Source organism: Arachis hypogaea, chromosome 9 (genome assembly GCF_003086295.3).
Source record: "Arachis hypogaea cultivar Tifrunner chromosome 9, arahy.Tifrunner.gnm2.J5K5, whole genome shotgun sequence".
NCBI classification, from domain to species: domain Eukaryota; kingdom Viridiplantae; phylum Streptophyta; class Magnoliopsida; order Fabales; family Fabaceae; genus Arachis; species Arachis hypogaea.
The window spans coordinates 54,502,799-54,513,461 of NC_092044.1; the positions used below are offsets into that span (position 1 = coordinate 54,502,799).

Below are 10,663 nucleotides of genomic sequence, written 5' to 3' on the forward strand. Positions count from 1 at the left end.
CGCATTCGCGTCACTTAGTATTTCTCATACCACGTGTGCGCGTCGTCTACGCTTTCACGTCGTTCGTGCAGCTTCCAATTCGCGCGGTCGCGTCAGGCACGCGAACGCATCATCCTGATTTCTTCCATTTCGCGCGGTCGCGTGAGCCATGCGACCGCGTGACTTCTCGCTGGTCATCTCCTCAATTCCTTGTGTTCCTTCCATTTTTGCACACTTCCTCTATATTCTTCTAAGCCATTCTTGCCCTATGAAGCCTGAAACACTTAACACACAGATCAAGGCATCGAATGGTAATAAGAGAGGATTAAGATTAGCTAAATTAAGACCAAAGAAGCATGTTTTCAATCGTAGAACTAAACTAAGGAATTGTAAAATCATGCAAATCTTATGAATAAGTGGGTGAAAAGTTTGATAAAACCACTCAATTAAATACAATATAAACCATGAAATAGTGGTTTATCAGACCTCATATTCTCCGAGTTGTCCGAGCTGTTCCCTGGTTTTGTCCAAGTACTTTTTCATGGTGGGATCTTTGGCTTGGTAGCTCCCAGCTATTTGTGAAGTGACTACTTGTGAGTCACTGAAGATGATAAGCTTTTGAGCTCCAACCTCCCTAGCCAGCTTCAAACCATCTAGTAGTGCCTCATATTCCGCTTGGTTGTTCGAGGCAGGGAACCCAAATTTGAGGGAGAGTTCGATTTGGGTTCCTTGGTCGCTTTCAATTATCACACCCGCGCCGTTTCCAGTTTTATTTGAGGAACCGTCCACGTAGAGATTACATTCTGTAGGGATTTCTGGTGTGTCTGTAAATTCTGCAATGAAGTCAGCCAGGTATTGTGATTTGATGGCTGTCCGAGCTTTGTATTAAAGATCAAATTCGGATAACTCGACTGCCCATTGCAAGATTCTGCCTGCTAGGTCTGTTTTCTGTAAGATCCCTTTTATGGGCTGGTTGGTTCGAACCCTAATGGTGTGAGCTTAGAAGTACGGACGAAGTCGCCGAGATGTTAGTATGAGGGCCTAGGCAAATTTTTCTATTTTTTGGTAGTTTAGCTAGGATCCTTGTAATGCTTTACTGATGAAGTATACGGGTTGTTGCCCATTGTCATCTTCTCGAACTAGTGCTGAGGCTACTGCCCGATTTCCTACCGTGAGGTACAATATGAGTGGTTCTCCTTCCCGCGGCCAAGTTAGGATAGGTGGTTGTCCCAGGAATCTTTTGAAATCTTGGAAGGCTTGCTCGCACTCCGTCGTCCATTCAAACTTCTTTCCCTTCCTTAGAGTGGCGTAGAAAGGAAGAGATCTTATTGCCAATTTGGCTAGAAAACTGGACAAGGCTGCCAACCTCCCGTTGAGTCGTTGTACCTCTTTGACACAAGTTGGACTCTTCATGTCGAGTATGGCTCGGCATTTATCCGGATTTGCCTTGATTCCTTTTGTGTGAGCATAAAACCCAAGAGTTTGCCAGCTTCCACTGCAAAGGTGCATTTTACAAGATTGAGTCGCATGCCATGCCGTCTTATAGTGTCGAATACTTAGGTCAGGTCAGACAATAGCGTCGCTTCACTTTGTGTCTTTATTAACATGTCATCCACATAGATTTGATGATTTTTCCGATGTGATCCGTAAAGGCCTTATTCATTAATCTCTGATAAGTAGCTCCCGCATTTTTAAGACCAAACGGCATGACGATGTAGCAGTAGTTCGCTTTTAGGGTTAAGAAGGAAGTTTTTTCTTGATCGGGTGGATACATTGGGATTTGATTGTATCCAGAATATGTTTCCATAAACGAGAGATGTTTATACCCGGAGGAGGCATCTACCAGAGCGTCGATACTTGGGAGTGGATAAGGATCTTTTGGGCAGGCTTTGTTGAGATCAGTGTAGTCGGTGCACATTCGCCACTTCCCATTTGATTTTTTCACCAAGATGATGTTAGCTAGCCATAGTGGGTATTTGACTTCTCTTATGAATCCTACCTCGAGTAGAGATTGTACCTGCTCTTCCACAGCTTGGGATCGTTCTGGTCTGAGCTTTCTTCGTCTCTGTTGTACTGGCCGAGATCCTGGGTAGACCGCTAACTTGTGGCACATTAATTTGGGGTCTATGCCTGGCATGTCTGCAGCCTTCCATGCAAAGAGGTCAAAGTTATCTCGTAAGAACTGTACGCCTAATTCTTTTTGGTCTCCTTTTAGGATCGTACCAATATTAGTTGTTTTGTCCGGGATGTCTCTGATCTGGACTTTCTCTACTTCACTTTCGAGTTGTGGGCGGAGTTCTTCCCGCCGATGAACTCCAATGAGTTCGATTGTGTGGAATTCTTCTCCTTTGTCTCTGAGGTTTAGACTTTCATTTTAACAGCGGTGCACCATCTTCTGGTCTGCTTTTATTGTAGCTATCCCTTATGCAGTTGAGAATTTCATGCATAGATGTGGAGTCGAGACTATTGCGCCGAGCTGATTCAATGTTGTCCGACCTATTAAGGCGTTGTAGGCTGAACTCACGTCGACCACAATGTAGTCTATCTTGAGTGTTCTTGACTAGTTTCCTTTTTCGAAGGTTGTGTGTAGTGAGATGTATCCAAGTGGTTGAACTAGGGTGTCTCCCAGTCCGAACAGGCTGTTCGGATATGCTCTGAGTTCTTTTTCTTCCAAGCCGAGCTTGTCGAAGGCAGTTTTAAACAAGATGTCGGCAGAGCTCCCTTGGTCTATCAGTGTGCGGTGGAGATTTGTGTTTGCCAATATAATAGTGATGACCATGGGATCGTCATGTCCCGAGATGATACTGGATGCGTCTTCTTTGGTGAAAATAATTGCGGGGATGTCGGGTGCTTCCTCTTTCCCCTCAACATTATATACTTCTTTAAGATATCTTTTGCGAGATGATTTGGAGATTCCTCCTCCCACGAATCCGTTATGTATCATGTGGACGTGTCTTTCTAGTGTACGAGGTGATCGCTCGATTCGTCCGACATCTTCGTCCCTTCTTCTTTTTCTTTGCACATTGTCCAGGGTGGCCAGGTACCGATGTAATTTCCCTTCTCTTACTAGTTTTTCTATGACATTCTTTAAGTCAAAACATTCGTTGGTGGAATGCCCGCAGATTTGATGGTATTCACAATATTCGGTCTGATTTCCTCCTCCTTTTTTGCCTTTGAGTGGTCGAGCTGGGTGTATTTTTTCAGTTTGGCAAACTTCTGTGTAGACATCCACAAGGAACACCCAAAGAGGGGTGTAATTGTGGTATTTTTGATTTTTTTCCCCATGTCGATCTTTCTTCTTTTTGGACTCTTTATCCTTATCTCGGGAGGGATAGGTGAATCCAGATTTTGAGGTCTCTCCTAGTCGAGAGTTTTCCTCCATATTGATTTACTTCTATGCTCGTTCTTGCACTTCGTTCAGAGATGTGGGGTCTTTAAGATATCTTGTTGGTATGAAGCAAGCTATGGTCATCTTGTAAATCTCGGTCAGGCAGATTCAAATGGTTATAAATGATTTATGAATAAAGCATAAAATAAAGATAGAGATACTTATGTAATTCATTGGTGAGAATTTCAGATAAGTGTGTGGAGGTGCTTTATCCCTTCCGTCTCTCTGCTTTCCTACTGTCTTCATCCAATCCTTCTTACTCCTTTCCATGGCAAGCTGTATGTTGGGCATCATCGTTGTCAGTGGCTACAATCCCGTCCTCTCAGTGAAAATGTTCAACGCGCTCTGTCACAGCACAGCTAATCATCTGCCGGTTCTCAATCAGGTTGGAATAGAATCCAGTGATTCTTTTGCGTCTGTCACTAACGCCCAGCCTTCAGGAGTTTGAAGCTCGTCACAGTCATTCAATCCTTGAATCCTACTCAGAATACCACAGACAAGGTTTAGACCTTCTGGATTCTCTTGAATGCCGCCATCAATTCTAGCTTATACCACGAAGATTCTGATTAAGGAATCCAAGAGATAAACATTCAAGCCTTGTTCGCTTGTTGAACGGAAGTGGTTGTCAGGCACGCGTTCATAAGTGAGAATGATGATGAGCGTCACATAATCATCACATTCATCATGTTCTTGGGTACGAATGAATATCTTATAACAAGAATAAGCTGAATTGAATAGAAGAACAATAGTAATTGCATTAATACTCGAGGTACAGCAGAGCTCCACACCTTAATCTATGGTGTGTAGAAACTCCACCGTTGAAAATACATAAGAACAAGGTCTAGGCATGGCCGAATGGCCAGCCTCCCAAAGAGGGTTCAATCATAAAAACATGATCGAAAGATCTCCCTAAATACAATAGCAAAAGGTCCTTTTTGTAGAGAACTAGTAGCTTAGGGTTTACAAAGATGAGTAAATGACATAAAAATCCACTTCTGGGCCCACTTGGTGTGTGCTTGGGCTGAGCATTGAAGCTTTCATGTGTAGAGACTTTTCTTGGAGTTAAACGCCAGCTTTTGTGCCAATTTGGGCGTTTAACTCCCATTCTTGTGCCAGTTCCGGCGTTTTACGCCAGAATTCTTGAGCTGACTTGGAACGCCTGTTTGAGCCATCAAATCTCGGGCAAAGTATGGACTACTAAACATTGCTGGAAAGCCCAGGATGTCTAATTTCCAACGCAATTGAGAGCGCACCAATTGGGTTTCTGTAGTTTCAGAAAATCCACTTCGAGTGCAGGGAGATCAGAATCCAACAGCATCTGTAGTCCTTTTCAGCCTCTGAATCAGATTTTTGCTCAGGTCCCTCAATTTCAGCCAGAAAATACCTGAAATCACAGAAAAACACACAAACTCATAGTAAAGTCCAGAAAAGTGAATTTTAAATAAAAACTAATAAAAATGTAATAAAAACTAACTAAAACATACTAAAAACATACTAAAAACAATGCCAAAAAGCGTATAAATTATCCGCTCATCACAACACCAAACTTAAATTGTTGCTTGTCCCCAAGCAACTAAAAATCAAATAAGATAAAAAGAAGAGAATATGCAATGAATTCCAAAAACATCTATGAAGATCAGTATTAATTAGATGAGCGGGGCTTTTAGCTTTTTGCCTCTGAACAGTTTTGGCATCTCACTCTATCCTTTGAAATTCAGAATGATTGGCTTCTATAGGAACTCAGAATCCAGATAGTGTTATTGACTCTCCTAGTTAAGTATGATGATTATTGAACACAGCTACTTTATGAGTCTTGGCCGTGGCCCAAAGCACTCTGTCTTCCAGTATTACCACCGGATACATACATGCCACAGACACATAACTGGGTGAACCTTTTCAGATTGTGACTCAGCTTTGCTAGAGTCCCCAATTAGAGGTGTCCAGGGTTCTTAAGCACACTCTTTTTGCCTCGGATCATGACTTTATTATTTTTTTTGTATTTACTGCTTTTTCTTGCTTCAAGAATCATTTTTATGATTTTTCAGATCCTCAGTAACATGTCTCCGTTTTCATCATTCTTTCAAGAGCCAACATTCATGAACAAAAAATTCAAAAGACATATGCACTATTTAAGCATACATTCAGAAGTCAAAGTATTGCCACCACATCAAAATAATTAATCTGTTATAAAATTCAAAATTCATGCAATTCTTCTCTTTTTCAATTAAGAACATTTTTCATTCAAGAAAGGTGATGGATTCATAGGACATTCATAACTTTAAGGCATAGACACTAAGACACTAATGATCATAAGACACAAACATAGATGAACATAAGCATGAAAATTCGAAAAATAGGAAAATAAAGAACAAGGAAGTTAAAGAACGGGTCCACCTTAGTGATGGTGGCTTGTTCTTCCTCTTGAAGATCTTGTGGAGTGCTTGAGCTCCTCAATGTCTCTTCCTTGCCTTTGTTGCTCCTCTCTCATGATTCTTTGATCTTCTCTAATTTCATGGAGGAGAATGGAATGTTCTTGGTGCTCCACCCTTAGTTGTCCCATATTGGAACTCAATTATCCTAGGGAGGTATTGATTTGCTCCCAATAGTTTTGTGGAGGAAAGTGCATCCCTTGAGGCATCTCAGGGATTTCATGATGAGTGGGATCTCTTGTTTGCTCCATCCTTTTCTTAGTGATGAGCTTGTCCTCATCAATGAGGGTGTCTCCCTTTATGTCAATTCCGACTGAATAACAGAGGTGACAAATGAGATGAGGGAAGGCTAACCTTGCCAAGGTAGAGGACTTGTCCGCCACCTTATGAAGTTCTTGGGATATAACCTCATGAACTTCTACTTCCTCTCCAATCATGATGCTATGAATCATGATAGCCCTGTCTATAGTAACTTCGGACCGATTGCTAGTGGGAATGATTGAGCGTTGGATCAACTCCAACCATCCTCTAGCCACGGGCTTGAGGTCATGCCTTCTCAGTTGAACCGGCTTCCCTCTTGAATCTCTCTTCCATTGAGTGCCCTCTTCACAAATGTCTATGAGGACTTGGTCTAACCTTTGATCAAAGTTGACCCTTCTAGTGTAAGGGTGTTCATCTCCTTGCATCATGGGCAAGTTGAATGCCAACCTTACATTTTTCGGACTAAAATCTAAGCATTTCCCCCGAACCATTGTAAGCCAATTCTTTGGGTCCGGGTTCACACTTTGATCATGGTTCTTGGTGATCCATGCATTGGCATAGAACTCTTGAACCATTAAGATCCCGACTTATTGAATGGGGTTGGTAAGAACTTCCCAACCTCTTTTTCGGATCTCATGTCGGATCTCCGGATATTCACTCTTTTTGAGTTTGAAAGGGACCTCGGGGATCACCTTCTTCATGGCCACAACTTCATAGAAGTGGTCTTGATGCACCCTTGAGATGAATCTCTCCATCTCCCATGACTTGGAGGTGGAAGCTTTTGCCTTCCCTTTCCTCTTTCTAGAGGTTTCTCCAGCCTTAGATGCCATAAATGGTTATGGAAAAACAAAAAGCAATGCTTTTACCACACCAAACTTATAAGGGTTGCTCGTCCTCAAGCAAAAGAATGAAGAAGAGAGTAGAAGAAGAAGAATTAGAGGAGATGGATGTGGCTTTGTGATTCGACCAAGGTGGAGAAGTAGTGTTTAGGTTGTGTTAAAATGAAGGAGTGAAGATGGGTTTATATAGGAGTGGAGAGGGGGTGTATGGTTCGGCCATTATGGGTGGGTTTGGGAGGGAAAGTGGTTTGAATTTGAATAGTGAGGTAGGTGAGGTTTTATGAAGGATGGATGTGAGTGGTAAAGAGAATAGTAGGATTCGATAGGTGAGGGTTTTTAGGGAAGAGGTGTTGAGGTGATTGGTGAATGGGTGAAGAAGAGAGAGAGTGGTGGGGTAGGTGGGGATCCTGTGGGGTCCACAGATCCTGAAGTGTCAATGAAAATTCATCCCTGCACCAAGTGGCGAGCAAAAATGCTCCTTCTGCCAATTCTGGCGTTAAACACCGGGCTAGTGCCCATTTCTGGCGTTTAACGCCAGCTTCTTGCCCCTTCCTGGCGTTTAACGCCAGTCTGGTGCCCCTTTCTGGCGTTAAACGCCCAGAATGGTGTCAGACTGGGCGTTAAATGCCCATTTGCTGCCCTTACTGGCGTTTAAACGCCAGCAAGTTTTCCTCCAGGGTGTGCTGTTTTTCTTTCTTTTTTTCATGCTGTTTTTGCTTTTTCAATTGACTTTGTGAATTCCCATGATCATCAATCTATAGAAAACATAAAATAACAAAGGAAAATAGATAAATATAACATTAGGTTGCCTCCCAACAAGTGCTTCTTTAATGTCAGTAGCTTGACAGTGGGCTCTCATGGAGCCTTACAGATACTCAGAGCAATGTTGGAACCTCCCAACACCAAACTTAGAGTTTGAATGTGGGGGTTCAACACCAAACTTAGAATTTGGTTGTGGCCTCCCAACACCAAACTTAGAGTTTGATTGCGGGGGTGCTGTTTGACTCTGTTTTGAGGGAAGCTCTTCATGCTTCCTCTCCATGGTTACAGAGGGGTATCCTTGAGCCTTAAACACGAAGTATTCTTCATTCGCTTGAATGATCAATTCTCCTCGGTCAACATCAATCACAGCCTTTGTTGTGGCTAGAAAGGGTCTGCCAAGGATGATGGATTCATCCATGCACTTTCCAGTCTCTAGGACTATAAAATCAGCAGGGATGTAATGGTCTTCAACTTTTACCAGAACATCCTCTACAAGTCCATAAGCTTGTTTTCTTGAATTGTCTGCCATCTCTAGTAAGATTCTTGCAGCTTGCACCTCAAAGATCCCTAGCTTCTCCATTACAGAGAGAGGCATGAGGTTTATGCTTGACCCTAGGTCACACAGAGCCTTCTCAAAGGTCATGGTGCCTATAATACAAGGTATTGAGAACTTCCCAGGGTCCTGTCTCTTTTGAGGTAATTTCTGCCTAGTCAAGTTATCCAGTTCTTTGGTGAGCAAAGGGGGTTCATCCTCCCAAGTCTCATTACCAAATAACTTGTCATTTAGCTTCATGATTGCTCCAAGGTATTTAGTAACTTGCTCTTCAGTGACATCTTCATCCTCTTCAGAGGAAGAATACTCATCAGAGCTCATGAATGGCAGAAGTAAATCCAATGGAATCTCTATGGTCTCAGTGTGAGCCTCAGATTCCCATGGTTCCTCATTAGGGAACTCAATGGAGGCCAGTGGATGTCCATTGAGGTCATTCTCAGTGGCGATCACTGCCTCTTCCTCCTCTCCAAATTTGGCCATGTTGATGACCTTACACTCTCCTTTTGGATTCTCTTCTGTATTGCTTGGAAGAGTACTAGGAGGGAGTTCAGTAACTTTCTTACTCAGCTGACCCACTTGTGCCTCCAAGTTTCAAATGGAGGATCTTGTTTCAGTCATGAAACTTTGAGTGGTTTTGATTAGATCAGAGACCATGGTTGCTAAGTCAGAGTGGCTCTGCTTAGAATTCTCTGTCTGTTGCTGAGAAGATGATGGAAAAGGCTTGCTATTGCTAAACCTGTTTCTTCCACCATTATTGTTGTTGAAACATTGTTGAGGTCTCTGTTGATCCTTCCATGAGAGATTTGGATGATTTCTCCATGAAGGATTATAGGTTTTTCCATAAGATTCTCCCATGTAATTCACCTCTTCCATTGATGAGTTCTCAGGATCATAAGCTTCTTCTTCAGATGAAGCGTCCTTAGTACTGCCTGGTGCAGCTTGCATTCCAGACAGACTTTGAGAAATCATATTGACTTGCTGAGTCAATATTTTGTTCTGAGCCAATATGGCATTCAGAGTATCAATCTCAAGGACTCTTTTCTTCTGACTCGTCCCATTGTTCACAGTATTCCTTTCAGAAGTGTACATGAATTGGTTATTTGCAACCATTTCAATGAGTTCTTGAGCTTCTGTAGGCGTCTTCTTCCGATGAAGAGATCCTCCAGCAGAGTTGTCCAATGACATCTTGGACAGTTCAGACAGACCATCATAGAAGATACCTATGATGCTCCATTCAGAAAGCATGTCAGAAGGACACTTTCTGATCAATTGTTTGTATCTTTCCCAAGCTTCATAGAGGGATTCACCTTCCTTCTGTCTGAAGGTTTAGACTTCCACTCTAAGCTTACTCAATTTTTGAGGTGGAAAGAACTTTGCCAAGAAGGCATTGACTAGCTTTTCCCAAGAGTTCAGGCTTTCTTTAGGTTGTGAGTCCAACCATATCCTAGCTCTGTCTCTTATAGCAAAAGGGAATAGCCTGAGTCTGTAGACCTCAGGGTCAACCCCATTGGTCTTGATAGTGTCACAGATTTGCAAGAATCCAGCTAAAACCTGATGAGGATCTTCCAATGAAAGTCCATGGAACTTGCAATTCTGTTGCATTAGAGAAACTAATTGAGGTTTAAGCTTAAAGTTGTTTGCTCCAATGGCAGGGATAGAGATGCTTCTCCCATAGAAGTCGGGAGTAGGTGCAGTAAAGTCACCCAGCACCTTCCTTGCATTGTTGGTATTGTTGTTGTTTTCGGCTGCCATGTCTTCTTCTTTGAAGAATTCTGTTAGGTCCTCTACAGAGAGTTGTGCTTTAGCTTCTCTTAGCTTTCGCTTCAAGGTCCTTTTAGGTTCAGGGTCAGCTTCAACAAGAATGCGTTTGTCTTTGCTCCTACTCATATGAAAGAGAAGAAAACAAGAAAATATGGAATCCTCTATGTCACAGTATAGAGATTCCCTGAGGTGTCAGAGGAAAAGAAAAGTAGAAGGAAGAGGTAGAAGAATTCAAACTTAGAAAGATAGAGTTCGAATTGTGCATTGAGGAGGAGTGTTAGTCCATAAATAGAAGGATGTGAGAAGAGGGGAAGAAATTTTCAAAAATTAAAGTGAATTAATTAAAAGAAATTTGGAAAAAAATGGTAATTGATTTTCGAAAACTAAGATTGAGAAAGAAATAAGTGATTTTTGAAAAAGATTTTGAAACTAGAACTCAAAAAGATATGATTGAAAACTATTTTGAAATAGATGTGATAAAAAAAAGATATGATTGAAAAGTTATGGTTTTAAAAAGATATGATTGAAAAGATATGATTGAAAAACAATTTAAAAAGATTTGATTTTTAAAATTAATGACTTGGCTAACAAGAAAAGATATGATTCAAACATTAAACCTTTCTCAATAGAAAACGCAACATACTTGAAATGTTGAATCAAATCATTAATTGTTAGCAAGTATTTTTGAAAA

General features: G+C 41.7%; 1 non-coding gene across 1 annotated transcript; it reads left to right on the top strand.

The window, feature by feature from the left end:
* The first annotated feature begins 9,450 nt into the window (after positions 1-9,450).
* On the top strand, positions 9,451-9,558 carry LOC112713787 (small nucleolar RNA R71). The gene has a single exon (XR_003158748.1). It is a non-coding gene; the product is annotated as a small nucleolar RNA R71 (small nucleolar RNA).
* Positions 9,559-10,663: the final 1,105 nt, after the last annotated feature.